At 39.9% G+C, this 27,510-nt stretch overlaps 1 protein-coding gene across 5 annotated transcripts in view; it reads right to left on the bottom strand.

The window, feature by feature from the left end:
• Ecr (ecdysone receptor) overlaps positions 1 to 27,510 on the bottom strand; it is a 198,716-nt gene that overhangs the window by 109,491 nt on the left and 61,715 nt on the right. For all 5 annotated transcript variants that reach the window (XR_011801737.1, XM_072017722.1, XM_072017721.1 and 2 more), the window contains one exon: positions 13,968 to 15,463. The gene's annotated coding sequence lies outside the window, so the exon portion shown is untranslated. The remainder of the gene's footprint in view (positions 1 to 13,967; positions 15,464 to 27,510) is intronic.

Here is a 27,510-nt window from a genome sequence, read left to right as displayed (position 1 = left end):
GACCAACAAGATTCTACTCGTCCGTGAGTATTCTAAAAATAAAAACAGTACTTTCCGATAGACTGAAATCTAAACGCGAGCCCCTACGAGTACTTTGAAAAATACAGAAAGTAATTTATGAGTAGACGAATACTATTCGAACTTAATGAAGCGAATATTGGGTCTTGAATTTCATTCGGATCTGTAAGTGCATACCGAACTTGGTCCTGTTAGTAATTAACACTCGCGTGGCGCTAGTGTAGCGTTCCCAGTCGCCATAGTATCGAACTTGCATTGTGACCAACCACGAAAAAGTCTAGAGAGCCCTATAAGTGTAACATAAAGTTTCGCAGAATTAACGCGCGATGGTGTCACAGTAGGGGATTCTCCTAACCTCAAATACATGACATATGATAGTAAGTACGAGTCTGCTATTTACAATTATCATTGTAGTTGCGTTGTTCATGAAGATAAATTGACAAGTAATGTACAATAAATGAACGATTACGTCTTACACGATTAGCATTCGGAGTGTATGAAATAAAACTTGGGAATTGAATTTGATTCGAATTTATAAGTTCGTATTGAACTTGATTCCATCGCTACTCGCGCTGGTTATTATGGCGTACAGCGCATCGTAACAGCTTCACGGTGCTCAATAGCGTAATTGCAACGGAGTATGGTGCGCGTTACCGCGTACGCGATATTAGCATAATATTCCATGAGAGGCGTCCCGCGTCTAACGCGTTGGCCAACTCTAATGGCAATTATTCTACGGTGAGAGCGAACGTTGGAATCGGGAAAGGATTTCTGATTCGATTCGTGATCGAATTAAACAGAGATTTTTAGTACTTGAATATTGCAAATTTCACTTATGGAAAAATTGTCCAATTTCAATAATTAACAAAGTTCCATGGTGACAAATCGTCAATATTGCTAATTTAATTTCGTTTAAAATATACGTTGGCTTTTATATTGGCTTTGCGGTGAAAGCAGGAAAAATTTGCGAATTAATGTAATTAATCAATTAATGAATTGGGAAAGGAATAACATTTCGATTTTATAGTAGAAATATTGGGGTTTTTCGACGTGTAAATTAGCGAAAATTTCTTCTGCCAAATATATGGAAATTTTGTATTTGTCTGCGATAGAGATATGGAAAATTATTAACATCTAATTTTTGTAATAAATGTACGTAACATTTGGAATTTTGTATTAAATAATTTCTAATAATGTTTGACAAATTTAATGGAAAATGTTTAGTTTCCTCAAGAACGAAGAATTTACTTCGGTGAGATGAAGCCTTCAGATGGTCGAGGGCAGATAAAACGGACTATGTAACTTAAATCACGTTAAGTAGCTTGGGCTGTACCGATATTACCGATTAGAGCCAAGAATTACGAACACGCTAGCAATTATGTTCCCCCGCCTTTCCATCGTTTCCTCGAACACGTTCTGTGTGTTCCTGCTGACCCATTAGGGCGTGTGAACCTGACCAACCGTTCAGAATTCCGTTTACTTCAAATCTCTTTCCCTCGATGTGCAATTTTCAACAATTTCATAACTATTAATATATTATCGGAACGGGTTACGAAGATAAATTGTTGGTTTTAGTGTTCGCTTTGAGAAACTTTTGCTTCATTTGGAAACTTAGTTTCGCTTTTGAGAGTCGACAATTTTAATTATTTTTATAGAAAATTCTTTTCTTCAAATCTCTTTCCCTCAATGCAATTTTCAACAATGCAATTTTCAACAATTTCCTAACTATTAATATATTATCGGAATGGGTTACAAGGATAACTAACTGTTGGTTTTAGTGTGTTTTCGCTTTGGGAAACTTTTACTTCATTTGGAAACTTATGAGGTGAATAGGCCGTGGTAGTTGTTGTAGTTGCTGGTGTGTGGCGTGAGACAAGTTCTGCTGCGGGTGTAGATGTGACGTTGCTGGATTTTTCATCTCATTTTTGGGTTGAAGAATAAAAAATCGGAAACTCTGGTCGCCGGGATTTGAACCCGAGTTCCGAACATTCGTAACCTAAGGCGCTAACCATTGCGCTGCCTTCCTTCGACACTAGTTAGTGTCGAATGGTGGTATTTTGCTGTCGAGTGTCGCCACACTTAGTTTCGCTATTGAGAGTCGACAATTTTCATTATTTTTATAGAAAATTCTTTTCTTCAAATCTCTTTCCCTCGATGCAATTTTCAACAATGCAATTTTCAACAATTTTCTAACTATTAATATATTATCGGAACGGGTTACGAAGATAATTGTTGATTTTAGTAATGGTTGGTTAATTTTAAGTATTTTTATAGAAAATTCTTTATCTAAAAAACCTATATAAATAACTGTAGTTTGTTTAAAAATTTTCTACGACTATTTCTAATTTCCAATGTTTCCACTGACGAAAAGGAGAATGATCAAGGGGGCCAGGATAAATATCTTATCGATTAATTCTCAAAAATAGAAATAAACAATAAATAAGTCATTGAATTATTGAAAAACGAGGATGAAAAATATTCGCATTTCTGCGCCACTCTTTTCCTTTAAAAAAGAAAAACGAATCTTCGAAAATATGCATGCTACAAAAATAAAAAATTGTTGCAAAGGATCAATATCCATATTTCAGCACCGGTTTCCTGTCGGCTATATTCCTCTCTGCCTTAAAAACGAGAATAAAAATAAATCTGCAAAAATGTTATACACAGTTATCGAAAAACGACAGGGCGAAAAATCGATATCGATACTTTCTCATTTTTTTCCACCAATATATTCCACATTTTGAGAAGAAAGGGACGCGAGTGTTCGAACGTAATTGAATTATTCGAAAAGAAGGATAAATTCCAATTCCATGATCCCATTACACAAAACCATAATCTTTACTTTCATCCAACCACACCGAGTTAAAACAAACGAGATACAAAAAGAAAAAAGAAAAAAAAAAGTCGATAAATCAATATTGATATTCCACTCCTTCTATTTCATGAAATATTCCTTCGCTCCTGCAAAGATAATAAATCCTGAAGAAATATCCTTTAAAAGGAAAGGAACGATCCTGAAGGGTCGCTACAGGCACTCTATTATTCGCTTCCCTGCAAGAAACCGATCAGGGGAGAGTTCATAGTCCTTAAGGGGTCCAGGATCGCGAACAGGAATAAGAATCGCGTGTTCAACTGGCTGAAATCCTACGCCTCTTCGGTTCGGAATTAACGATTAGGAAACGAACGCGACGGGGAGCCGCGGAAATTCGAAGTGCTCCGAGAGGAAGAAGAGGCGATTGTGTTTCAAGGATCGTTGTAACGTCGCAATAAAGCCGAGAGGACGGGACAAGATACAAGTCGGCGAAAGGTGGGAGTGGCAAGGGTCGTGTAAAAGCCAAGGTAAAACGGAGTTAAATTAATCTTGAGCCCACACTACGACCGTACACGCGAGATCTTTTCACGGGGAACCGAAGCCCCGATTCTTCTTCAAAGATCGACGTGTGTCGCACGATTTTTAGAGAATGTCAGGAATCTTAGGAATTAGAGGGATTTAATTGTTGAGAATTGTGGACTTTGATCGGCGAAATAAAAATAAAGGAATACTAAGATTATATTTAGAATTGATATTAAAATAGTTTTACATTTATTTAGTAAACGATTCCTAGGATATTCGTGGATATACATTTGCACGCGTCTCGCCACTTTCTTTGTCTCTCCATCTTCCATATCACACTGCCAACGAAACAGTTCTTCGAGATGCCGCGGACACATATACTTCCACACAATCATATTCACGTACGTGTGTCACTACTACGCGGCCAATCTAGCGCACAAAATTATACATATCTCAATATTAATATCGAGCAATATCAAGGAATATCGAGGAGTAATATGCCTAAATGAAAGTTGACCGAGCGAGGAACACGGATCATTGGGATTTCAAAAATCGTCGAATATCTTGTTTGATTATAATTGATGATAATCGACATGCGAATTTCCGGGCTTGTGAATTCCGAAAGAAGAATCTCTAGCGGAACCGTCGTTCCCAGCAAAGTACCACAGATCAGTAGAGACAGAAACAATGGACAGACAAAGCGTAAAGAAAATTAAACAGTGAAAAATAGCAGAATAAATCCTAACAAAAAGAAAAAAAAAACAACTGAAACAATTTAATTTCAAGTAACAGTTCTTGAGAGATCCATCGTTTTATGACATAACCTAAAATCAGCAGAGACAGACGAAACAACCGGAGGCAACTAAAAAATTTGCGAGATTAAATATCCAAATTTAAATAAAATAGAGTAAAAAATTTAAATTAAAAAGATGTAATAAATACTAATTAACAAAAAATGTAATAAAAACATCCGACGATTCGAACAATTTGACTGGAAAAAAGAGTAACAGTTCTTGAGAGATCCATCGTTTTAAGACATAACCTAAAATCAGCAGAGACAGACGAAACAACCGGAGGCAACTAAAAAATTTGCGAGATTAAATATCCAAATTTAAATAAAATAGAGTAAAAAATTTAAATTAAAAAGATGTAACAAATACTAATTAATAAAAAATGTAATAAAAACATCCGAACAATTTGACTGGAAAAAAGACAAGCACCAAGAAACTGCATAGTTGCCGCGATCAGACGGCCGACAGCCGAAACAAGTAGATACAGGCGCGCGAGTCAGACAAGAAGTCAGAGAAGAAATAAAGAGGGAAGCATCGCTATTATTTTGAAGCAGAGGATGGCGCTGTCGGTCGGCGGCAGGCGTACAGCGCATTTTGAATAATAGAGACCGCGGTCTATTTATGCTCCGAAATCAATAGCCTCGCGTCTATATCGCCGCTAGAACACACCGGCACGCCGTGGATCGTTCAGTGTCGTTCCTTCGTTGTCCGCATGAATTCACTCCACTTATAAACGCGTCTCATTGTGCTCCAGGGAGACGCTTCTATCGTGGATCGTAAATAGGGAACTAGCTGCCGTTCAGCAGACGTCTTTTTCTTCCCTCCATCTTTTTCCCTTCTCCCTTTTCACGAGAACGCTACAGCTCGATACAAACGATATAGCGTCTTTGGGCATCTTTCGATGCTTAGGATACATTTGTTCCTCCTTCTGACCGGTTTAATCGTGAGAAAATCGTATTGGGTTGGCAACTAAGTGATTGCGGATTTTGTCATTAGGTGGTAATAACAAAAGCCGCAATCACTTAGTTGCCAACCCAATAGCCCGAGCTTAGTCGTTACATACTTTGTTCCTTTAGTTTTCCTTTGAACTTGTGTTTGGAAATGGAATTGCAAAGGTGAAAGTGGACGCCGATTTTTCGTGGTTTGGTAACGTTCACTGTACGTCGTTGTACTCGTTCAACGTGAGTTTTGGAAGACCCACGTAAATTTAGGCAACGTCGGTCTTCGGTCGCTGGTATACGACTGGAGAACAGATTAGGTAACGTAAACGTTAGGAAACTCCATCCATAGTCGCTATCTACAAAACCGAACTGAGGGAAAAAAACGAGTGAAACAGATATGTCCAAGGACCAACGTTACGACCACGTTCGGAGAACGTAGCGACTAACGTGACCGTTTAACCCAATCTGCCAAGAATCACAAGCAGCCAGTTTAACATTGACCAGATGAAACCGTACGCTATCGTCGATACGTATAATTGAGAGACCGGGCGCAGCTGATAAACTGCGTTGAACAAATATCGATATTGCTGGTGAAATAACCAGTCCAGTCTCATGTAGATCGCTTCTTGGTCCGTTGGGAACGGTCATCTTTAATTACGAGAACTTACTCAGCAATAAGCGAGGCGACTCTCGTGAGAAGGAACCGGTCCCGGGACCACGAAACCAGAATTCGCCAGTGAAGCTTGTAAAAGAGAGAGGAGGATGAGAAAATGGAGGATATATGTTGCTTTCACCGCGACGCAATTAGGGACGCGATCCTGGATCGCAATTAAGAGGCCGTCAATTACAAAGGCGTGCATGAAAACCTGTAATCCGTCCTCTCTGACGTCTACTAAATTCTCCAGTCTCCGTCTTAACTCAACCACGCCGCCACACGGCATTTCTCGAAACTATACACGCCGCCTATTTTATATAGACCTTCTCCGAAATGAACTTCGCGATGATTCGTAATCTTAATTTTAAAGGTTGAGGTTAGGTCTCGGTTATCTACTAGGCTTGGTTTTTGTGATCGTTCAAAGATTTTTATTTTCTGACAGCGAACCGTAAAATGACCCAGTGGCACTTTACTTTACTGGCGGACTTACACACAGAGATCCAGAGAGACTCTTTCATCGTAGGAGATGTAGAAGCCCAAGCACAAACGGACGCCCAAAAATGACATAGAAAGTTTTCAATTTGTAATTCTAGAAATGTAAAAAGCTTGCAATATTTTTCAATAGGCGCGTGGAACATTTTCAGTTGCTAATTTAAAAAATCTTTTCCAAAAATTTGCAACCTATAGGACAAGGATACGGAAAGTTGGAAATATTTACAACAGGAATATGAAAAATTTGCTATTTTTGGGGCAGAGACATTGAAAATTGAAACATAATTGCAAAAATATCCAAGAGATTCGACATGCAACCTAACATCGAACCAATAAACCGATAAAATTCGTGAAAAATTTAAAAGTCCAAGTACAAGCAGGATCCAAAGATAAAGAATGGGATAAAAGAAAGAACAATGACCAGAGGAGATTGAGATCTCAGGATTCATTGTGCGACGGCGGCGTGTAATCCGTGTTAGGCCTGTAAACTGCTCTGGCAGCCTGTGATGCCACCAGGAAGAAAGACAACGAGTCAGAACCAGGGATGATAAAAAGAAAAAAAGAAAAAAAAAAGGGGGAAAGATAAAAAAGAAAAAAAGGCCGCGGAAAAAGAGAGATAGCGAGAGAATGAGGTAGGTTGGGAAACGAGGGGGTGGCTGGGAGAAGCCGACGAGTGTTGAGACTGTATTGATTTCCATTCCGGCCCGTCTGGCTCTAGTCTAGCCCATATCCGGTGTTCTTCGTGCTCTCGCGCCGCGACGCACGTGCACACGCACCTTTCGATCTGCTCGCGACGGTCTGGTCCAGTGTTGTTGCGACACCGTGTGACGCTGTTGGATGACGCATTCTCGTTATGGGATTATTTTAAAAGTAGCGCGCATGCCAAGAAGCCAAACGCAATTGGACTAAATGTAAGTAAGGAGAAGTGCGACGAAGAAAAATCGATGATATTAATATCTTTTCGGTAATCTACGTTCCAGTAATCCTGGCATAATCGGCAAAGAGATTTTACGCGAGAAGTTATTCGTTTCTGGTAAAATTGAACTTGAAAATTTGTTTAGTAAACGCGAAGTTGACTAATTACCGATCGAGTACGAGTGAAAATTAGCAAGAGATTATCGTACGTGGATAAACAAGTAAAAATGTAGAATATTTTTCTATTGAAGTTTCTTTTTTAAAAAGATGGAACTTCAAAGTGTTTCGTCAACAACGACTAAGTAGTCAGTATGTGCAAGAGTGCCAATACGTTGAATATTAAAATCGAGTATCTGAAGAGATAAATCAACAAGGATAAAATATAAGGAAAATCACGATACCGAAGGATGAATCATTGTTCCAGGAATTGGTCACGGGCGAGTTGTACAAAGATGAAGAAAGGGGAGAATCGTAGCAGAGTCGGAGGGACGAAGAGAGAAAGGACGAATGAAGCGATTCAAAGGTTTGCGTTGTAAAAACGAGATAACCAAGACCAAACATGGACTTGCCGGCGATTTCAGATGGAGACCGATTCGCGATCCTTTTACGGCTTGGTTACCTTCCTGTCCCTCGTCGCCCAGTCTTTCGTCTGCGTATCTCATCCACAGATAACTATATCCCAAATTCTTCGCTTCAAAAAACTCTGTTACAATGTCTTCTCGATGTTTACACGCAGCGAATTTCAACGTTTCACGTGGAAGAGAATTCCACCGAATCTTGCTCAAACCAGCTTCAAACCTAACCCAAAAAGAGCAATAACAGGTTAAGACAAAACAACTGAAACTTAACTGAAAGTCAATCCAAACCATCGCGAGCAAAGCAAATCAAAATAATTCTATCTAACTCGCCTGAAACATTCTCACAGCAAACTATGACAAACCAACCTAAGCTTCCTCAAACGTACCCCAAACCCAACCTAACCCCCACTCTACTTCTTGTCTCTGCCAATAGGGATTGAGCGAGGTGTCAAATATATTTGGTACTTTAGGCAAACCAACTATGACAAACCAATCTAAGCTTCCTCAAACGTACCCCACACCCAACCTAACCCCCACTCTATTTCTTGTCTCTGCCAATAGGGATAGAGCGAGGTGTCAAATATATTTGGTACTTTAGGCAAACCAACTATGACAAACCAATCTAAGCTTCCTCAAACGTACCCCAAACCCAACCTAACCCCCACTCTACTTCTTGTCTCTGCTAATAGAGATAGAGCGAGGTATCGGATATATTTGGTACTTTAGGACTCTAAAGCAGAAGCAACACCTCAAACGCAACAAGAAATACCCGGTGACCCTGATTGACCCGAACAGGATTCCACACGGTCCGTCCTCGTGGTATCGAGGCATAGTCAGACGCTATACGGCTAGAGGCACGCGAGTAATCGATAGTCCGGTTCACAGGCACGCCCGTCAGTTTCCACGCGGGAAGCCAGCAGGAGTCGAAATCCGGCGCGCGGAGACGCAAAGTGTATATAATCGCAGGAGCGTGCCAACGTGGTCGGTTGCGACACTTGTTTTGTGACCTGGATATCTCCACTCTATACCCACTACCTCGTATACCCAGTACCCAGTCGCCTCCCCGGACTGTCCCTTTCCTCTCTTCGGGCGTCCCGCTGCTACCCCTGCTCCTTCTGCACCGAGAAACAGAGACCCGTCGATGCCATTCGAATATCTGGTTCACCGTGCCTGCCGACCGCATGCCGCTCGTCCCACCCTTCGTTGCCAACCCCCCTCTTCGCCGCACGAATTCTTGCAGGGAACCCCGTGACCTCAGCTTCTCCATTCTTCTACAGTAGAATTCCATTTGTCAGAACGAGATTTTAATTAATGGCCGATTTACTGAACTTTCTGCTGGTTCGATTCACTTATCTCAACGCGAACTTCTATTATGCGAACGAAAATGTTTGTCCCCCGACAAGTTCGGATAAGTGGAGTTCTACCATACTCGATCTACCCTGCTCTAATTGAGCGCTACAGTACTCATACGTGCACCCCGAAGCGCACTACAGACGTGTTAAAAGGTTAGTTTTAGAGGTTATGTTTGTCTTTTGTCTCTGGTTCCATTGGTGAGATTTAGGGATTTGTTTAAGGAGTTTGATGGGACGTAGAATGTGATTAGAGTTTGAGGTTAGGTTATAATTTCCTGTTTTAGGGCTTCTTTAGAGGTCTAGACGTCTATAGTCATTAAACATTTGACATTTTATCGCAATTACTTCATACTTCATAGAATTAGATTATAAAATATAAAATAATAAATTATGAAATATAAAATTTGGTAACTAGCAATGTTTATACGTTGATATACATCTATAAAATTTTGTGCAACTTGTGCGAATGTTAGGTTAGGTTAAGTTCAAGGTTAGATTTAAGCATTCATCTTTCTTAGGTCTCTTCAGTTATGAATGTTAGCGATTCGATATTGTAACATCCTGTCAGACGTACGATATTGAAATTTGAATACGTATTTAGAGTTTACGTATGTATTTAGAGTAATTGTTGCACGAGAAACCTGTTCTTACTATGTAAATCGATGCCATAATACGTGGCACGTGACTAAATATCATAAGGCAAGGGTTAATCTCAAGTTTGCGTGCATCGTAGAAAATTAAACAGAAAAAATCGTAATGCATAGCAGCGAAAACTTCTTTTTATTTAATGCCGTTGATAAAAATTAATAAGAGAACGTTATACAATAACATTAACGTTGATCATGATTAAGGTTCTAATACTTTAACACGCCATTTTTACTAGATTTTCAAATCTTGAAAAGATCTAGAAATTCCTTTATTTCAAAAATTAATTATTTACTTTAATATACGTATGCACGAACAGCCATTAAAACATCATAAAACCAAGTTACAAGGTGACATTCGTTTAGAATATCCCAACTCTAATTTTTCAAAGTTCAGAAAGAAATTCTTTTATTTAAATGAATAAAAAATATCATTTCTCTACACTTATCTCACTACTACTATTACATCATACTCATCTTATTATTTTCAATGCTGCCTAACCTCAACCTAACCTCAACCTAACACTAATCTGTTCTAACTGTTCTTCCTTTAATATAAAATAAATTTATTTTTAGAATAAAAGTAGCATACATAAAAATTGTTACAAATACAAACTAAGAAAAAAAAAGAAATAATATTTCTAACTATCTGAGGCTTCGAATCGATATTTTATTGAATTATAATGGCTGCCCCGATAGTATTGCGAACAATTGACCGGAGGAGTTGGCGCGAAATCACGAACGGGCTTCGTGGGACGTAGAAGAGGTAATCGAAGCACGTGTGAGCGGACGGCGTCGAGAATTTCAACGAGCAACCGATAACTGTAAACCAAACACTTTTTTCTTTCCTATTGTTCCTCTACCGTCGATTCTTGTCGCGATTTTCGATCGCGTTGCTTCTCGAATTGGATCTTTAACTCTAGTTTTCTATCGTTTGATCACCAGATCGTGTATGTTTATTTGCATATTTTTATAGACACAAATGAGAAAGATAGAAAATCTATAACAAGTACTATACTGTGTATGTTATACGCATTTTTTTATACGTTCAAACAGTTAGGTTTGAGGTTAGGTTAGTTAATTTGAACATATTCCAAACTGCTTTCGTATTACTGAAACTATTCTCTAGCCAGATGGCTTTCTCTTAGTCCTAATCATAAAAATATAAGTTTGCGTACAGATCTACAGTCTACTTCTAATCCAGTGATGACTATAAGCAATCAAACAAAAGCTCAAACTGTACGAGACACTCAAACAGAACCTGTTTCTGAATTTCGAAATATCCAAAGGATCTGCCAACTAAGCGCAATTTTTATAGACACAAATGAGAAAGATAGAAAATCTATAACAAGTACCATACTATGTATGTTATACGCATCTTTTTATACGTTCAAACAGTTAGGTTTGAGGTTAGGTTAGTTAATTTGAACATATTCCAAACTGCTTTCGTATTACTGAAACTATTCTCTAGCCAGATGGCTTTCTCTTAGTCCTAATCATAAAAATATAAGTTTGCGTACAGATCTACAGTCTACTTCTAATCCAGTGATGACTATAAGCAATCAAACAAAAGCTCAAACTGTACGAGACACTCAAACAGAACCTGTTTCTGAATTTCGAAATATCCAAAGGATCTGCCAACTAAGCACAATAAATCAACGTCCACGCTCTTCCACGTTCCTCGACATCGTGAAAATAGTCACGTGTGCACGAAGAACGCGTGGGAGGAGAAGTGGAAGAAGTTTGAAGAAGTTTAAAGCGAACACATAGCGAAGCTAGGAAGGCAGTAGGGACTAGGCTGTCGAAGGCTTCTTAGAAAGCTGTTAAAATGCGAATAGCGTGGCCGTGAACGATACTCGCGAAGACGAGCAAGCACGGGAAATTCGTCACGTAAACGCCGGACAATGACTCTCCTGCTACCTGTGAGCCAAACGAGTCGCCAAGATACCCGTTAGTTGCTTCACCATGAAAAACCCAACGAATCACCTACCGCAGCGCGTGTTGCGCTTGCACATGCCGTGCATCGATACCTAAATCGCTATGAATTTTGCGTTTTTATATGACCTCGACACGATTACCCCAGCGAAAACACCTGAACCTGGCGATTTACTAGAATATACTCTCGCGGAGTATACAAGAAACGTGACAGTGGTTGGCTTTTTCTGAGGATCCAGGAATTTCAATAGTCATGCTCCTCTTGTATATTTTATGTAGCATGGAATAATGACACAACTACAGGAAAGTGATTTTTCTAAAACTTGTAATTCAACAACGAGGCAAATGTTCCACAATGTTGGGATTGAAGCAGTTGTTAGCATCCAAGAGCTAGTTACAATTTCAAATTAGTTAGGAATGATATTATCGAAGTTTACCTCTGAATTCATTTCTATTGTACAGTTACACAATTCTTGTACCAAAATCCAAGACTGATATCCCACAGTTGTATCAAAAAGTATATTAATGAATAAATTTCACGGTATACAAATTTTGTGCTTAAAAAGTAGCACAGAAAAATAGTTGACAGAATGTTGCAAAAATATTACCTACAGAAGATATTAAACCGTCATTTCACAGAGATTCAACAGTTCAAACTTGATCAAACCCTGACAAGATGGACCCAAACTTGATTCAAAGCTGCCAACTTTGCCAATCTTATCTCGAATCTGAAAATTTGATGGCTTAACTTGAACTTATTTCAAACCTATTCAAACTGCATTCAAACCCCATCCAACCTAGCCAAACCTGCCAAGCCTAACTTCGTATTTCAATAGCTCTTCAATCATATTTTCATCACAGTCTGATCAACGTACCTATCTCTGTTACTACGACATCCTGCTCACCTACTATTAATAATTTTGTCATACTTTAATCTTCCTTTGAACGTAAATTTAGGTTAGCTGAAGATGAAATCTAACTAATAAAGTTCGACAATCGTGCAGATCGACGTCAATCATTGTGTCGAGCGATCAGAGTGGAAAACGAGGCCAGGAGGGCCTGGCACGTGTATTTCATACGGGGGCCTGTCGAATAATAGTCACGGAACTTGTGCGTTCGTAAGTGAAAGTGAGAGGCCTGGGTAGATTCGACCGAATGTCGAGCAACGATCGTAAAAAGAATTCCATAGGATAATTTACACCGAGCGAAGCGAGGGGAACGAAGAGATCGACGCTGTTAGATAAAGAAACTGCGAGAAGGTATCGGATACCTTTCACTTGCGAGCGTGTGACTGCCATCGGCGTGGATCGTCGGCTTTTCGTCCACCCGTGGCCGCTAATTATCGCGCGAGAATGAAGATTCTCGTTGCAAGATAGAGACTCTGGTAAAAGTTCTGCCGCTTTCCGGATCGTGGATATTGGACGTTCGTTAACGAAACACAAGGCTTGCGTTTTCGTGAAAGCACCGCCGATGCGATATCTACTCCTGCGTGAGAACCATTTTCGCAACACGTACCGATCGATTGTAAACCCGTGTATCTTCTCTCTTTTTCATGGTACGCGTTCATACGAGTGTGTTTGAATATGTTTGAGCGCGTCTCTCGTGGTTTGAGAACGAGCGAGAGAATTAGTTTTCGACTTGCCGAGGATCTTCTTTGTTACTTTCCCTTGAATATTGAGACTTGATGCAAAATGTTTAACGTATAACGCATGATAAATGTTTGATGATGTTTGATATAGCAATATGCCTGATTTTTACCACGCGCCTTGGTCTGTATTTTCGTATCTGGTTTCAGCAATTTGTATGTCCCTATAGTTTGATATATATTCGGTAGTTTGTAGTCCCTGAGTGTGTTTGTCGTGATTTGACGACGAGGAGAAGTAGATTCGTCTCGTTCGTGTCAGACCCGTTCAGAATGTACTTTGTTACGGTATATCGAGACCGAACGAAAAATGTTCGACGCGATAGCTGAACTAGATCTGTATTAGGGATACTTTATTGATTTTTTAAAATCCCTCTTGAAAAATATTGGCGCATACATAACAAATATTATTTTAAATAGACATTTCTAAATGCGTGAAATTTTCTAAAAAATACTCAACGACTGTTTCTTATCGCCATTAATAAATTCCTTTTCTAAAGTTCAATATACTGTGCAGAATGTTTAAAAGCAATGGAACTCGAAGAACCAAATTACAGTGAATATAGGTTGGAGATTCAGTTAGACGAATTATTTGAGAAGATCGTCAAATTAGCGCAGACGAATGAAATTCTACTCTATAAACTATCAATTCAAAGAACATGAGACTCACCTTGATCGTATATGTAGAACAGGCTCCGCAATTGCCGAGTAGATTAACCGTGAAAAGTAGAAGTACTCTAACCGTAGCGCGTTCTAGAATTATTTAAGCACTCACACTCTGTTGTACGATCTTCTTCTCTCTTTTCCTCTTATCGACTATCGTTTATTACTTTTTAATTATTATATACTCTTATCGATATCGTTATTATTCTCTTTGCCCTTAGCTGTTACTTGTCGCCTTTCAACAGGCTGCTTTTTGCTATTTTATTACTATCGGTGTCTGTTTGTGTGTCTGTATTATATATACTCATTTATTTATATAATATATATATATATATCATATAAATTATTCTTATAAATATATCTGTGTTTGCTGCAGGTACTTCGCTGTCCTGGTTCGTATTAATCGATTAAGGGGCTCGAAGGGGGAGAGGTACCGTTATCAACGAGAATATTCCTGATAAGATCTATATATCGGCGCACCACCACGATTCTTCCTCTTCAGATTCTGTCCAACCTTGGACCAAGTGGTTCGTAACTTGCTCGATCTCGATCTTGATCTCAAGAGACCGCTCTTCTCTCTCTTGCATACGTTCACGTCCGTATACATACAGATAGTCACTGGGTTTGCCTATGTTTTATGTGTGTTTGTGTATGTTTGTGACTCGCAAGTCGAACGAAACTGACGATTATGATTAAAACGTTAAAACTTCTTTCGTCTCTCGTTAGATCTTTTATTTTCTCTGTATAGATTTATATATATAATATATGTATAACGTTGCTATTAATTATTAATATTATTATTTATTATTATTTGTATTATTATTATTATTTGTAGTCGCGTTCTTCCGGAGGGGCCTAGGCACTATTACGCTGCGAAAAAGAGGTTATGTTTGAAGGTACTTGTACGCACGAGGTATATGTTCTCAAGGTAGAAGTTATATTTTTTTTTGTTCTTTTTTTTTTTTAATGTACAGGAGCGATATCCCGCTGCAGAAGGAGAATGTCTTGTGTGTGCTCAACCTGGCCACGAGGAAGGAATTTATTTCTCAATGTTTCCCCGCTTCTTTCCTTCAATTCGATCTTTTCTTGTTTTTTTTTCCTTTTTTCTTTTTTCAAATTTTATGGCGTTTTAATCGTGTGCTTTTCTCTCCAAAGCACTGTATCTGTATTTCTCTATCCCTGTTGATGTTTGCCTCCCCTTTAGAGCTCGCCTTTTTTACTCCCTCTTTCTCTTTCACTCTCCACCCTTTTCGTTTCTTTCGTCGCCGTTTTCGTACTCAGTTTCTTCCACTTCTTCTTCTTCCGCCTCTTCCTTCTCGTTTTCTTCCGAATGGTGAGCCTTTTCGCTTGACGATCGACGGCGGCGCCCTCTACGTCGCGGTACACGCTCTCACGGAAGGTCAGAAGTCGTTATCACCTCCTCGAGCTTTCCCACTTGCTAGCCACATCGCCCTGGGCCCCGCTGCCGCCCTCCTCCCACTGGTGCTCAACTACCACCACCATCTGTAAGCAAAAGTAAACAAATAAATAACATCGTTTTAAGAATATTCTTCTTTTTGAATGGATTGATACGAGAAAGTTAGGTTAGGAACGTAAAAGATACGCTACGAACGAATATACGTTTACAAGTCTCGAGTTTCTCGATATTATACAATTCCTAAGAAAATAAACTATATTGTGTGGTTTTTATCACTGCTTAACCGCTATCGTCTGCAACCAGAGAAACAGGGTTGTTACATGATTGACATTGTGCGAAGAGAATTAAATTTTAGCATCGGTGTTCCTTCGGGAACATAAATTTTGAATGGATCGTAGAAACTACCCTTTAACCTCTGTACAATTGGATACTGTTATTAACCTTTATTATCGCTTAACCTCTGTTTGTCTAACCTTTGTGAAATTATTATCGCCTAATCATCGTAATATGTATGTCTGACAATGCGGACAGAGAATTTAATTTTGAAATTAGTGCTCCATTAGATCCAGGAATCTTGAACACATAGCAGAAGCTATCCATTAACCTCTGTACAATTACCGTAATATTGTCTACTTGATACAGTACTGATACTCTCTAAGGAGAACTAAATTTTTGAGGTTAGAGTTCATTTAGAGTTTTCAAGGCTTCGAACAGATAATACAAATCATCCGTCCAGATCTTTCAAAATTTGAGTAATACTACATAATCGCTACAACGTAATTAATGGTTAATAATCTAACCTAAAAAGGATGATCAAAAATTTTGCAATTAATAATTTTGACCATTATAATTGAACGTAAGAGGAGCCAGGAAATTTTCTACGAGAGAACGTAATATCTTTCAAAATGGAATGGCGCGCGTTTGCCAGTGGATTGCAGGGCACGTTGCTTTTAATGCACGTGCATTTCTCTGAGGAGTCAGAAAATTAATTTTCACGGAATACGCAGGCAAAGTGGAACGCACAGGCATAGTCTGAGACCCCCGAACGATCCTGGCAAACCCGCCACGAAGCTGATGAATTTAATATGTCCACGATTACCCATCCCAATAATGAAACATTTCTCTCGTTCCTGAATTACGAGAAATATCGTGCAAACTAAAAGACAAACCTAACCTAGTAACTTCGATCCCGATCTTTTTTAGAATTAAGGTTATGTTTAAGGTTATGTTACGATAACTCAATCAAATGCATTCTTTTTAAGGTTCAGTAAAATACGAATACGAAAAATCAAAAAAACGATATTACATCAAACATAATATTTTACTCCCTGATAAATAAATAAAAATACGATTTTACATCGAATACAAATGGTACGATAAAATCGTAATCCCTGGAATCTACAAAATTTCCTCGTACGATTTCGTCGATTGTATTACCCAACATCTTGTCGTTACATCTATAAATTTCTCAACGCAAAAATAATCTGCAACACACAAGGCATAAAATTTTACTGGAGTCATGTAAGAGGGCCTGGTCAAGCAGGATCTCGTAATAATAATACCAACAGTAATCGTAGCCCCTTCGAGGGCAGCATTAGAACCAACCGTCAAGCCAGACCATAAATAGAAGGGTAAATACCCTATAAATCAGCGGTGTGGCCTCGATCGAGCGGGCAAAAGGGAAACAGGGCTCCGTTTTCGTGCTCGACGGCCCTGAACGCGTCAGAGGAAAACATAGAGACGGCCTGCAACGGAGGGTTTCACGGTATTTTTAATTTCACCCTCTCTGATCGTCGGCCGAGGCGCGCGCGCATACACACACATACACACTCGCAATATTGTATCTATGTGTGGCCATTTCACGTGAGAATGGAACAAAGAACGAGGCTCACGCATCAAGCCTGGTTCGCAACGCGACGGCCACGGCCCTGTGGTGTTACGCATGCGAACACAATGTGCTACAGACAATGCAGCTCCCTGGACCTACGTCAATGCGAAATTAAACTGGCACAGTGGCGACCCTGTCCCTCTTCGATCTCCCTAGGGAACTTGCAACTCGTATATTCCACTTCAAATCGCGACTATATGAGCTATTTTTGGGTACTCTGATTATCATCACCGAGGCAAATAGATAGAAGGCTCGTGTGTATGCACAGACAGGACTATTTATGTAGACTTGGATCGTTTCTAGTGAAATTAGGAGCTAAATAGGAGTACTTGAACTGTGACTATATCAGCTATTTTCGGATGCAGTGATTATAGTCACTGTGGGAAGCATATTTTTAAGTCAGGTGGGACTGGACCTGTACCTTCGCACTGCTTTAAAACGGTAAGTTTCAACCACGCAAGACACATAACTTTATCAAACAACAGTCTAGTCACCGATAGAAGTATAATTCATAACGACTATAACGAAAAATAAACCAAAAGAAATTCTCCCCAAATTCAGAGACAGGTTATAGAAGTCACATTCGTCGCTTCCTATTTATTACCAACAAAAATTCCAAATTTCCTATATCTAGGGATATTCTACAATACAAATAAACGTCATAGTTACGATTTATACGATCAACGATAATTGTGTTTATTCAAAAACTTTATCTCTCTGTACTAAGGCCAGTGATATTCGACGATATACAATTTCATACTCATTTAGGAAATGTATGGTATCTTCTTGGAAGCATGTGACCACACAGAGCACCATTGCAAAATGGCGCCACGTTTGAATTTTTAAAAGACTGTAAGACGTGTTACTGGAATAGCTCGAAGGAAAAGTTTTAGGAATGTCTGTTTCGAGAGAAATTCGCGTATCTCATGCACTCACTCGACTTTCGAAGTGGTTCCTCCGTGTAACCGCGCATTTTAGATCGAATCTCCGTGAATCTACGGCGGACGGTTGAGGCTGGATAAGCGGCCTTTTAAAATTATTGCGAAAGATGGTGGCGGAGATCGCGCGACTACAAAAGCCAGCGACGACGAACGTCGCTATAGAGAGGAGCCAGCCGAATATCGACGATGGTAATTCACACACAATGGCCGGATAAATTACGGGCCGTTTATCAAAGATTCGAATGGATAGCATTCGCGTGAAATACGAATCTAGTTTGAAAGAAAACGGAGAATTGTTTTCGCCATTGTCTTCCTAGAAACGAGACCCCCTTTTCGTAACGAGCTTTTTACTAAGCAAAAATATCTCGAAAATACATCAGATACTAATAAACAAACGTATTAATTACAATTACAATGTACCGTAACACAGACATTTTATATATCGTTATAATTGCATTTAAAGAATAATACAAATCTAAAATTTGAGTTATGCGTTAAAAAATTGTCGAGCATATCGAACTTGAAGGTATGGCTACGCGTCGAATTAAGACGCGTCCTCAACGATCCCGTTTGTCACGGTACTCGACACGATTGCATCGTGGCACGAGACGCGGCCACACAGCGGACAACGTATGCAAATGAAAACGAAAATGGAAGGCGTCTACGCACTTCCGGACAGATGTCGAGGCGCTCGGGCACATTATTCGCCCCACTCCCCTTTCCTATTACTCTCCTTCCTGCATTCTTTCCTTCCCTATGCCTGATCTCTTTCCCCCCATTGTCCTTCGACCGCTAGCAGCGCCAAGAAGAATAGCAATGGCTTCGATAATGTTACTTGGCCGCACTTGCGCCACTGCAACGTAATTTTCTTGCACGGAAAAGAACAGTAACCAGCTCCCCGTGAATTTGTCATTTTATAACCAACCGGGTTTTTAACGCCAACCGTGACTATTACTTATGAAAATGATGACCAGGCAGATTGAACGTCGTAAGTGTGATTGTAATAGTGGAAAATACTCGTAGTATTCGTTTATGCGTGACTATAACTGGTCAAAGGTAGGAATGATTCTAATAAAAATAAATTACTACCTGCAACCGTTTCTACCTGGCTATTTGGCAACGATGATTACATAGGATGAATGATCGCAGCAGCGTTAATGTTATATTTCTAATATTCACCTATGCGTGATTACTTGATGCAGACAGGTGATTATAAATAGTCGGACGCAGGAACGATCGTAGAAAGGTAAAGTTAGTCGTCGAAATGATTCTACGTGTGTAAAAAAAAAAAAAAAAATTCGACGAAAGGAATTATCTTAACGATCTATGTCACAAATGTCCACTCGTGTTACGCCATAGAACGTGTAGAAGGACGTGCGACCGAGTGCCATTTGGTCAACGAAGCATCTAGAATCCGCTTGGACGTAGGGAAACGTAACACCTCTATTTTGCAACACTGACAGCACAACGTTTCAATAGCAGGCAAAACAGGCCCCGTCTCCTGTTGTGATACCCAAGCTGGCAGTTGTGATACACGGGACTATCCGACGCGTGAAAAAAGAAAAAACAATGAACATAGCCACCACAGGACGTGCATTCACACACGCGATAGTCAAAGGACACGCTAACAGCGTGGTATGAGTGAAAACGTATGGCTGATCCAGACAAGGTCATTCATAAGTAGCTCAAGTTCAACTAATAGTATTGTATTACGATACCTACGGCCCTCTTCCTCTTTCTTTCTCTCTCGTTCGGGCCTCCTCCGTCATGCGACCTTCTCTCTTTCGCCTGGATCGTTTCCTTCGTTCACACGAACGAACAATACCTGCTGATCACCGGTTAATTAATTCGTTCTGTAATCCTCCGCCGCTTCTTACGCTCTTCCCGTCATCGTGCAACTCCTTCGCGATCGTTCATCCAATTCCATATTCTTCCGTTTGAAATGTTTAACTGAAACGGCTGCGAAAACGACGACTGCAACGTGATTTCGTTATATTTCAAGAATTTTGCGGCGCTGTTCGTCAGTTTTTATCGATCGATTTTTCTTATCGATCGAGTAAGACCAGAAGAAGTGCGATGTGGACCCCATCATAACGACAAGAATATGGCATGTCGAATATTATGGAACGCGCAGATCCAAAGATTTGCTGGGATTTCTCCGGAGAAATTTGTATAGAAATTCTGCTCGTTAGAATTCTCGTGAAAATCCCTAGCCTATTGATAAATCCGCTATAGCACTCTTCCCCTTTTATCTTTCCTTTAAGTGGAAATTAATCACAATGTATAGAAATTGTGCTCGTTAGTATAAGAATTCTCGTGAAAATCCCTTGCCCTTTTATCTTTCCTTTAGGTGGAAATTAATCAGAATGTAAGCCTAAGCTTCGAAATACCCGAAAACTGCTTCAAATACGATATTCATAGAATTCTACCGATACTTACTAAGTGGTTCCTCGAAGAGGAGTGGTTTCTTGTTTAATTCAAGTCCCACAGGGGGAAATTCCCTAGATATATTGCCTGCCGTCAACCGAGGAAAGGAGACAGTGCTGTCACACAGTTTCTTCTCTATTCCCACGACGACGTGTCAATGATTCTCAGACTTGACAGACCTCTCCCCGAGCCTCGTCTATCCGTAATGTTACATAACCTCACAGTTATGGCGCGAGTTATGGCGAGGTTCCCGCGCGAGTAGACGCCCGTTTCCTGACATCCTCGCCGAGCCAATCGATTTCTTTCTATCTGTTCGCCGGATATTATCGCGACCTTGTTGCATAGAATGTTCGAAGACGTTCCAAGTTTCTGGGGGAAAAATAATATCTGTTGTCCCCGGTAAATCGCACCAATCGCGATCCGCCTTGTCGTTCGGTTTCTCCTACGCACAATATTTCTAACCTATTCATAAAGTTTCGCAATATATTTCTAACCTATTCATAAAGTTTCGCAATATATTTAGCGCGGTTAATTTCCCCCGTCGAATATCCAAATACAGCGTATCTCGTTGAAGTTATTTTGAAAGAAATCTGCCGAGTCTCGTCAAGTGCAAAGACCAGAGTTCTAAAAATCTAGACCTAACCTAATCTAAACTTCGTTCTTTATTTGCCAAGCGTGCTATAAATTCACGTCTATTTGTATTGTACACAAAGATGGTGCGAGAATTCGCTGCGCAAGATCCAATGGAAGAAGCATGAAAGTTTATCAGCGATTTTCTAGAGCAAGCAAACAGGTTCACTTTCGTGCGACTCGAGCATGGTCAAGGCTGAGTGTTATTACGCTCTCTCGTTCGCCGGCTGCAAATTACTATTTTCTTTTTCCTTTTTTCTCTCTCACTGTCTGTCCAAGAGGATCCTTCGCCGCCGTGTCATTGCCGTGCCGGCTATTTTACGTCCTCGCAATCATGCACGCTCTCATTGTCCTCGTAAAACGATGTTTCATGCTCGACCAAACGTTTGCGTTCGGCTTGAATTGGCGAAAGAAAGGTGAAAATAAAGCGGACGTCCTTTCTTACTGAAACGTTGCAACGTCCTTTGGGACGCAACGCTGACACGGTTCGCTTTTTCAGTTTCTCAAAATATTCGTAAAGTTTATGGGTTTTTGAACATTCGCTAGACTCGCGAAAACCTAACCCCAACCTAACCTCGATCGTTTAAATAAAATTCTACGTTTTCTTTTTTTTTTTTATATATAATAACTCGATTCTCGAGTAAAATTAGCGAAGCTACAAGAGCGTATTTTACGTCGAAAGAGTGGAATGTATATATTGATGATTCACGTTTTCTCTCGTGCAAGCAGACCATTTTTTATTCGTCGAGAAGAAAAAAAAAAAGAGAGAGAGGAAGACGAATAAGATAAGCGACACAAAGAGCCGGTCCGCTTGTGTACCTACATCGCATATACATACATACGATTAACGGCCGATCGATAATGTATTCCGCTCGAAAATAAACTGACCTATACCAATACCGATGTTACCACTTCCGCCGAGTGACCCCTCGTCTCCCGATAAATATTTACGCGACTGCGAACTCCAGAGTTGCGAGTCGAACCAGCCATCGAACGATCTCGTTAGTCATGAAAATTCTACTGATTAACATTCAGACATAGAGATCCGATACACATATACGAACTGTGATCCGAGGTTAATAGATACGCGGACTATATATAGAACGTCTGGAAATTCTATGATTTTTATCGTCTCGACAAATCTTTTTCCAGTTTATAGAACGTAAGGAAATTTCTGCGATTTTTATATCTTCGATTCGAATAATTCACCGTCGGCGATTTATATTATACGAATACGAGTATAAATTTTAATGGAGAATTCGTCAAGTCAAATTGTTTCTTAACCTATCGATCGAGTTAATATTTTGTAAGAGAGATCTTTCTTATGGTGGTCGACGGAATAATTCACCGAAATTTGGAGAAAGTAAATTAACCTTATTACGCGTAACGTTGTACGTACGTATAACGGCGTATGAGGCAACAAAGTTTCTCGCTTCGAAAGAATTAACTTCACCTCGAGTGTTTCTTCGATATCGCGAATTACAATTTATCTCGCACGCAAGGTTCCTAATTTGCCGATCGGAACGCAGTTTCTAAGATGGAACCGATAGCAAAATCGAAAACTTTCGAACGACGTATTCAACGAACGCAGATCTTTTTGCGCCAACATAATTTTGCAAGCAGTTCCTCGGCGAAGGTGCGTAAGAATGATTAAAAAATTGATGGTAGTGCGTAGTGGTATTTGTAAGAGTACGAGTAGAAAGAAACCGCAGAAAGAACGTAATCCAATAACGTTTCGAACCGAGCAGCGAACCCGATGATCCCCGGGGGCAAGCAAGAACAAAGGAATTCGAAGGATACTCGCCACAAACGCTGATGGCCGCGTCACGTTCGAGACCACGAGACTACTTATCCAGAATACACCGAAAAAACTGCATCGACAGCGCCATTTGGGCCGAACCAAGTGTCGAGGACACCGGCGTAGACTCATCGCCACTTTATCATACGAACGTGACTTCTTTACGTTTCTCCAATCCATAATATCGAGTGGTATTTTTCAGCTATTAAGATCAATCGTACTTCTATCGATTGACAAACGTAAGAAATAAATTGAAATTTTCTGATTTCCACGAGACCCAGGGAAAAATTGGAATGGACACGTGGACGGGAAAATTTAATTTTTTGATTTCAATAAGAAGAATTTTTAAGAGTTTCGCTGGTACTGACAGGAAGATAAAATTTGTCTTCCTAGGAAGCTAGAGACCTAGGGAAATACGAGAAAATTCCCTAAAATTTGTGGGATTATTTGTCTAGGGAATTCTAATCGGTGATCAGCAGAATTGGTTAGAAGATTTCATAGGTTTCACAGTCACGCATTCTAGGGAAACTTTTCGGGAATTTTTCAGCAACTTTGTGAATCTGACGAACGATCAACACCAATGCACTCGACACTTTCTTTTAAAAATTGTAACTTCCTAAATGGTTTCACAGGTCTAAGACACAGCGTATATTCGACAACTTGCGTCACATTACAAAAGAGTAAAAAAAGGACGAGTTTGTACGATTTGTGAAATTTTTAGTGGTTAACGTAAACCGGTCGAAATTAAAAAAAGGCCGTTCGTGTTCGTTCCGGATATAGAGGCGGACAAACGAGACTCTATCGGCTTGAACGTGCATGCCCCAGGAACTCACCCTTGAAAAGGCGAGCAACATGGGGATGAGGGAGGGCGTGTGATCCAGAGCCCTCGGTGGTTGCATAACGCGCGCGTATAATGCAATTGCAGGCAGACTGAAACGCCCATTAGCGTGGATGGGAGAGAAAAGAAGCGACGGATAACCGGAGGCCACGTTGCGTTGCGTGAACAAGTGCACACGCGTGTACGCCGAGGAGAGTACGCGCAACCGGTGTTGAGACGAAACTGCTGGCGCAATTTACGAGCGACCCGCTCGAATTTCGTGGCGCGTGTCCCGTCAACGATCGTTCAACGAACGTGAACCGCCAGGCGAAACTACGCTCCTCGGTTTCGTGATCAGTAATCGCGATACGGTCCAATAAACGGAACCGAGCCAAGAGTTGTTTGTAACCAAGTACTTTCCAGGCTGATTCAGGTACACTGTTTAAGTTCATCGACTCTTTGATGAAAAGTTTATGAAAGTTCGTTACTAGACCGATGTATTTGGGGAATTTTTGCGTTCTAATTTTCGTTTGGATAATAAACCATAAACGTTGTTCGAATCGATAGATGATTAAATGCATTTGGAAAAGCGCAATGAAGAAGCGATGCAAGATCTAATCTAACCTAACCCCAATTTTTAACCGATATGTACACAGCCTGCCAAATATCCAAACGCTTGGTGATTAAAACCTAACCTAGTCAAAAATATCCCTAGGACAATTAACGACGGTCTCTAGCTAATGACGTTTCAACAATTTGCAAACAGAACGAATCGCGTGATCATTTCTCAACAAAAAGGTGCAGTCATTAGCCGTTGAACTGTAAGCGTTCGGAACGAGAGGAGAAGGAGCACGTTTGGAAACCCGAGACGAAAAATATCAGGCAGAAACTGGAGTTCTGGTGGTCTATCGTTAGATCGCTAGATTCCTCATACGAGAGCTTAAAAGCGAAGTCTACTGTTCCATTTAAGCAATGTAAAACCAGCGTGCTGGATTATTAATGCAACTTTCGCGTGAGATAAGCAAACCTAACCTTTACACTCGTGACTCGGCTGCTTGTGCCGACGAACATCTAGTCCGTACTGTTTCCAATATTGATTTATCCTAGCCACTGTGTTCGAGGGGATTCCTATGATCGACAATGTACACCATAAGTAATTGGATACTTAGCGCGATTCACTTTCGATTATTGCTTTTTCATTTATACTGAATAATATTAAATATACGTTTTATCTGTACCTACTAGCTGTATATGATTATATTTACACGCTTACGTTTATTCATTTCTTAGCTACTTGTCACGTAAAGACAATATCGTACGAGAGTCGTTAGGAGAGTCGCTTGAAGTAGAATAGGACGTCTATATACAGACGGTATAGTCCACTGTATAGTCTCAAGCAGGGAAAGCCATTCCGGAACCGGGACGTTAGCGAGAGAGTAGACTTTGTTTATGTTCCTTTTTTTAATCGCTTTACATATGTATATCATTATTATTAATTAAGTGCTATACTAGAAATTTTATTAAAGACAGAGGATTCCTTAGGAATTTCTTTTAAACGAGATATTAATAAATCGTGTTAAACAACGGTTGTCAGACGTTACAGGTGTTTTCGGAACTAGTTTAAAGAAAACGGTAATATGGCGCGCGTTTATAACGATATCTCGGTGAACGAAACCACTCCCATAGCTATTAGGGATTCATCAAGCGTCCAGGGAACAAAAATGCATCCTCAGCTATTGTCCTCGGTTCGTCCTTACTACATGCTAGCGATGCACATTCCGGCCACCGTTGCCAGAAACGGCCAATCTGCCGTCATGTTACTTTCGGCGTGATCAAAAATTCCCTATCATCAAGTCGCTCCACTTAACCAATAAATATCCCATAAATATCCCTCAAGCTTTCACGTTTAACTGACAACATGATACACGAAGACGACAGCGCCATCTTGATCAATTGAATTAATATTATGCAGGAAGTTTTACAAGTTGACATTAACATCACGGTTTATAATCTGCTAAATTGTTAATAAATTGCCTTGTATAAGGGTAACAAGTTTAATAGTAGAGAGTTTGATAAAAGAAGTAAACTCGGGCAAGTAAAGTTTTAAAATAAAGATACAAAATTCTAAGATTAGATTTCCACAATCTGTAAAAGATTATAAAATTTTACAAATAAATTATATATTGTCAAATAATCGCTAAACGATATTGTTAAATATTGAGATATTATAGAAAAATATCTAAAGATGGAAATGTGTTAAATGTTCGTTAAGATTTAGCAAAAGAAACAAGTGGAAGATTAAAGGGTGGTATTTTCTAAAATTATTGAAGCTTCCAATTCCATGACTTTCCTTGAAACTGTCCCCACGAAAAGCACTCTAACCCCAGTTGCTGAAAGCGTGCTCATTCCCCCATTCATTGCCCACCTTGCTCATCATTTACGAGTTCTTTCGAGGCGTTCTTTCATCGTACGTGCCTCTACGCATCGTTCCCTTTCGTCTTATGAAAGCTGTCGAGGTTATGACACTTTCTTTCATAACTCATCTACATTTCAATTTTTATTGCTCAATTTAAATATTTTTTTATGTATGAAATAGTAGACTCGTTCAATATTTATTTCATTACAGGTGAGAAGCATATAAAATAGTTGAAAAGTAAGTTGTCAGGACTTTGAAGAAAAATTGTAGAAAGTTAAAGAAGTGGAGATGAGAACCACTGACGCAAAGACCACACGAGTCTATCGTCCTCAAGAACTCTCGGTATGAGCGAGCAATGTTTTCAGCTCGGTCACTAGTGCCAAGGGAAAGCGCCCACAATGCAATCGAGGAACCTACCATCTCCCACAAAAACATGAGCTCGTGCCTACACTTGCATCTACCGAGATGCTCGAACAACTCGCGAATATTTCAAATCTAAACAAGTTTAACTCAATGCGTAATCTTTCAGATTATAAAATTATTAATTACCGAGTAATTACATTTTACCCAAACTAATTTACGATGTGTTCGTTATTATAGCTAAAAGGTTAGAAAGATGTTGTGTAATAATTTGCAACATGTGCGAGGAAACCGATTCTAACCTATAAGAAACTAAATATACCCTATACAAAATTTGTCTAGGAACTTCCAAATTATTCAATTCTCTCAACAGAAACTAATATTCTATCTCACGATAATCTGATTCCAAATTGTTTAACATAACTCCAATTGTTTTAACAACTGCGATGGTAACTGGGACCCACCGTCAGCTGAGTTTGACCCACCTAAAATTTTTCTAAAAAGATGCAAATTGGTCTTTCTTCTAATAATTCCAATATTAATCATTCGTCCTATACAAAATGTTTCGAAACAATTCCAAATTGTTAACCGTAATCTTACTCAACTCGAACCCGTCGCTGCATGAGTTTGGCCTATACCGCGCACTCGGTCACTCGCACTGTCCACAGAGTCCGTCGGCCGTGTGTGCATTCACCAGGCCATCCGTACACGCATATCTCCACACAGCCAACCTGAACGCGGTGGAACGACGACGGCGGCGAGGGCGAGGAGAGGACCTCGAGCAGCGCGGCTGTATATGTGGGCTAAAAATGATACGCTGGTTGAGGTGACGTCATGCGAAGTTAGTCCGTCTGCC

The sequence above is a fragment of the Bombus fervidus genome, chromosome 15 (genome assembly GCF_041682495.2).
Source record: "Bombus fervidus isolate BK054 chromosome 15, iyBomFerv1, whole genome shotgun sequence".
NCBI lineage: Eukaryota > Metazoa > Arthropoda > Insecta > Hymenoptera > Apidae > Bombus > Bombus fervidus.
The sequence above is the reverse complement of the archived record's forward strand: the minus strand, read 5'-3'. Positions and strand labels throughout refer to the sequence as shown.